Source organism: Cicer arietinum, unplaced genomic scaffold, assembly GCF_000331145.2.
Source record: "Cicer arietinum cultivar CDC Frontier isolate Library 1 unplaced genomic scaffold, Cicar.CDCFrontier_v2.0 Ca_scaffold_5700_v2.0, whole genome shotgun sequence".
Classification (NCBI taxonomy): domain Eukaryota; kingdom Viridiplantae; phylum Streptophyta; class Magnoliopsida; order Fabales; family Fabaceae; genus Cicer; species Cicer arietinum.
The window spans coordinates 1,163-5,856 of record NW_027339347.1 but is presented as its reverse complement, the minus strand read 5'-3'; the positions used below and the strand labels follow the sequence as shown (position 1 = coordinate 5,856).

At 30.0% G+C, this 4,694-nt stretch overlaps 1 pseudogene; it reads right to left on the bottom strand.

Annotated features, from left to right (window-relative positions):
* Positions 1-594: 594 nt before the first annotated feature.
* LOC101499167 (E3 ubiquitin-protein ligase At3g02290-like) lies at positions 595-3,535 on the bottom strand (annotated as a pseudogene).
* Positions 3,536-4,694: the final 1,159 nt, after the last annotated feature.

Sequence of the window (4,694 nt, the reverse complement as noted above, 5' to 3'; positions counted from 1 at the left end):
TTCTTCTATTCAATCAATAATACAAAGAGATTAGGGTTCATTGATCCTAATCCTCCATTCAGTTTCAATTACGCTAATTGTTCCTAATTGATACCAGTATTAACAAACCAACCTAGTCCTTGTAAGGCTAGAGCAATTCTCACCTCTTAAGCTAGCTTTTAGGGCTATGTTAAGCCTAAATCCTCATATAGTATCAAAGTCAGTGTTGGCAATCGCAGATCGAGAAAAACAGTGGTTTGTTCAAATTCCGCTACACTACAGTGCTATAAGCCTAAACACTTTGTACTTCATAGACATTTGTTCAAATTTCTCTACAATATAACCGTTATTTGACAACACTGACTAAAGTCGATCGTAGATGTGTTATTTGGTTACCTGTATGTGTCCATGTTCTAGATGCCTAGTCCTAAGCATTGGGGGTGTTTCAAGATTTTTGTTATTTAGTGATCCACATCTGTCCACGCTTCAGACATCTAGTCCTAAGCATGAACGGGTGTGTTGAGAGTCACAATCAATTAGAGATATAGCCTAAGTGGTATTCATAAGGCTCAGACAATCCTACTGGAAAGAAAGAAAGCATATGTATATATCTACCTTCAAGACAAGTTGGACAGATATCCTCTTCTTCCGATGATGCATAAACAAGCCCAACTCCAGGTGTATATTTTGCTGATGAAAGTTTTAACGCGGACTTAGAACGGTATATCTTCGATCCATCTTCACAAGCACATTCATTCCATTTGTCTGCTGAATTTAAAGGTTCTGGTTCTGAATCTACATCACTTCGAAGAGGTTCAGTTTCTTCATTTGAATGACTTGAACTTTTTTCGCGCCTTGAAACTAGTCCGTCACTTCGTGAGCGGAAAAATCGAGGCTCTGCATCATAAGGTAAGGGCCTTGGAGGAGAACGGTACATGTCGGATAGAGAATTATCAAGTGATGCTGCAGATGTCATGGATGTTGTTCCTTGAAGAGATGAAGGAACTGAATGCCCTTCCCCTCTACGGAATATTGCCGTGTACTGAAATTTTAGCAGATAGAAAAATGGTTATCTTTTTATTGAAAAAGTACAGCTATGATCTACATCATCCTGAAAAATGGATTTACCATCAAGAAAGATAGATTCACAGATGCTGAATATTTTTCCTAGGCCAAATTATAGATCAGTACAAATTGCTCTGAATTGTTTCTCTTCTGTGGCTTGACTATGTGAGCTTTCATATGATAAACTTGTCCACACAACTTAGGTTGTTTGGGTAAACAACTTAATTACACACTTATAGTATAAACATTTATCATATAAGTGATGTATAAGTTATTTCTATAACAAAGATAAAATAAAGTCAAATTATTTTTATATAAGTTATAAGTTGTTTTTATAAACTATAATGGAAAAAAGCTGAAACAATTTAGGGACATGTTATAAGTTGTTTTCATAAGTTCTCCAAAACAATCTCACGAGTTTTTATGCCAGTAGATAAGCTCAAACAAGTCGATCCAAACAAGTCCTAAGTTAGACGTATTTTGATTTTAAGAGCCACTTATAACAATGATAGCACTCAAGATTTCTTCACTGATGCATACATGCAACACATCACCATTTCAAAAGTTTTTGGGATTAGGAACCATTTCAAGACTAGTAGTATGCACTACACGAACCAGAACACTACAGAGATGCTAATGCAAACAACCACACATGTAAATTTTCAAGTTAAATAACCCAAACAAAGGAACAATGGAGAAAATGCAAGTGTACACTATTGCCATCATAAGCCAGATGTGTAAAGAACCCAAATATCAGCTCATCAAAACATGACTTAATTGCAATACCAAGACAACTCAAGTAAAGAATTATGGAATAATGTTAAACCGTTGGAAGCAAATCTTAGGGTATTTTGGGAGTTGGATTGTGGAAGGTCTTGGAGGGGAAGCAAAACATATGGTTACATTCAACATTTTCATTTCCTCAAATTATTACCAGTGTCTGAGTCAATCTTTCATACTTATCGGCTATCAAATTCAAATTATGTATAAGACAGAGCATTGCGCTCCCATGAAGCGAAAAGACGAAACGAAACAAACCAAAGGAAAAGCAGGGAAACAGGATGTAGATACATACCACATTCAAAAGATTCTGTACCAAGCAACTGAAACACACACAGTTCCTATACACTTGACTATTTGGATTCACATAATCTTCAAAATCATCAAAGCTCAAACAACAACAAACAGAACCCATTATTCCAGCTACAAAATCTCTTTCACTAGCTTCTGATTTTCCTCACTCTTCAATTAATCAATGAAAACTAGATGGTGCTAAGTGCATGTTTTGAGAAAAATAGTCTCCAACAGCATCACAATTATACCAACTATGTTTTCCTTTAAATCGGTACCCTCCATAATACGCTCAGATACACTTGTAATATGGATAAAAGCATGGTGTCTCTTTCTCACCTACAAAATAACATTAAAGAAAACCAACATCATCATAAATAAAAAATGCAGAATTTATTCAAAAACAAAAATTTTAACATTTCCATTCATGCAATTATTTGATCAATTAAAATAACTATGCATGAATTATCAAGATAAAAAATTCCTCTACATATTTTATGCACACAAATGTGTATTGACTTGGTGCCACATATCTGAGCAATGCAGCAAATATACATACTTCAAAGCAACGTGTACAGATTTCAAAATTATAAAATCAGAACTATGACATAAGATCAGCACAAAATAAATTATGAGTGTCATAAAACATAAAATAACTATTATAAAATTCAGAGAGAAAAAAAAAATGAAATTTTGATTTCATTATTCAAAGGGTTAAGTTTATTAGTTTTTTTAGTCTTTTTCCACACACCGACAGTTACATGCTATGAAGCACTTACCCAGATACTGACAGACACATGAAGCGACGCTACACATCAACACCAAAAATAATTTGAAAAAATGAAATTAATTGAAAGTAATCACATGTGTCAAACAAACACGTCTTCAATTTGAAGTGTTCGGTGTTAAACTTCAAAGGTTGGAAAATTTGATTCCTTTCTTTACATAAAAGGTATGTCGTTGCATCAACCAACATCATTACTATAACAATTTTCATAATATTAGAGAAATCATAAAGAAAAAATAAATACATAAAAATTGTATTGGAAAGACAGTAGAATTTTGCATCAAACTTAAATTGGCTAAAATAAAGAGACCCATTTCGGATAATCAAACAAAAAATCAATCAAAAGAATAAAAAAGACATTTTGAAGCTGAAAATTGAAGTGGGCATGATGGGAAAAGAAAAAAAACTGAAATTTTTTATTTTATTTAAAAAAAAAAATATCATAAGAAAGAGAGGAACCTGGAAGTGAGAAATTGGGTGTGAGTAAATTGATGTTTGGAGAATGATATGCAAAGGAATCGGAGTTGAAATTTTGGAAATTTTGGGCGAAAATTGCAATGAAAGTGCGAAATTGAAGCCACCCTTTCCTTCTCTTTCTTAACCTTTTGCTTTCGTTTGGTGGGTGAAGTGGTCAGTGTTCTTTTTATTTTTAAATTTTTTATTAATTTAATTTCACCTTTGACACTGTCACTTGAAAGAAAAAAAATCTCCATCATCATCATTATTGTTATTATTATAAGTAAAAAGATGATTATTTTTAATTATTCAATATTATTATTTTTAATATATGATTCGATTATTTTAAAATATTTAATATTAGTATTTGAGTGTTTGATATTAAAAAATAATATGGATTAACCAAAACTATTAGTGAAATGGTTATTAATTAGAGGAAATGTTAGAAAGTTAAAAGAACAATTAGAGAAATAAAGTTGTTAATTTTCTTAGTATTAAGACTTATGACAAGATTGATCTACATTCTATTAATCTCTTGGTCGTAGAAATATTTTAAGACTTATTTTTAATATTTTAGATGTAATAGTCATACTTTTAATTAAGAATTATGTTGATTTATGTGTCTAAATATTTGATAGCTTTGACACAATGTCATTATATGTGTGTAAACTAGACATCATATCCTTTTTTGTTATGATATATATATATTTTTTATTGTAACACAATTTTTTGAAAGAAGAAAATATTTTGGGTGAGATTAGATAAAAGTACTCTAAGGTTTTTCTTCAAACCAAACTTTAATTTTATCAAGAGTCTCTTATTCTTGTAGTAATTCTACTTTTATCTTATTATTTATTGGAGTATAGATTTCTATCATTTTTTTCCTTATCTACATTTTCTTATTTATTTTTTACATTTTATTTATACTTTGTTTGAAAATATCACTTAGTTAGAATGTTGAACATATATGAAAATACTCAAATTCATATAAAAAAGAATAGTTTAATAAATTTGATTTATATTTTTATGTGAAATTTAAAAAACTAATTAGATTTAAGTATAATTATTAATACTTGTGATAGTTATTTTTTTTACTTATAATAATAACTTGAGGAAGTATGTATTTTAATTTTTAACATAATCATACAAATAATCTTTTTAATTTATAATTGAACTTTTTTTGTCCTTAACTATTAGATTTTTTGTAATGTTGATTCCAATTCATAATTTTTATTTTAGAAATAGTGTTTTTTCAATTTAAAAAGTTGTGTTTTTTGACCTTAAAATTGATTTTCTTTTTTCAAATTTATAATTGATACAATAAATTGCTATTTTT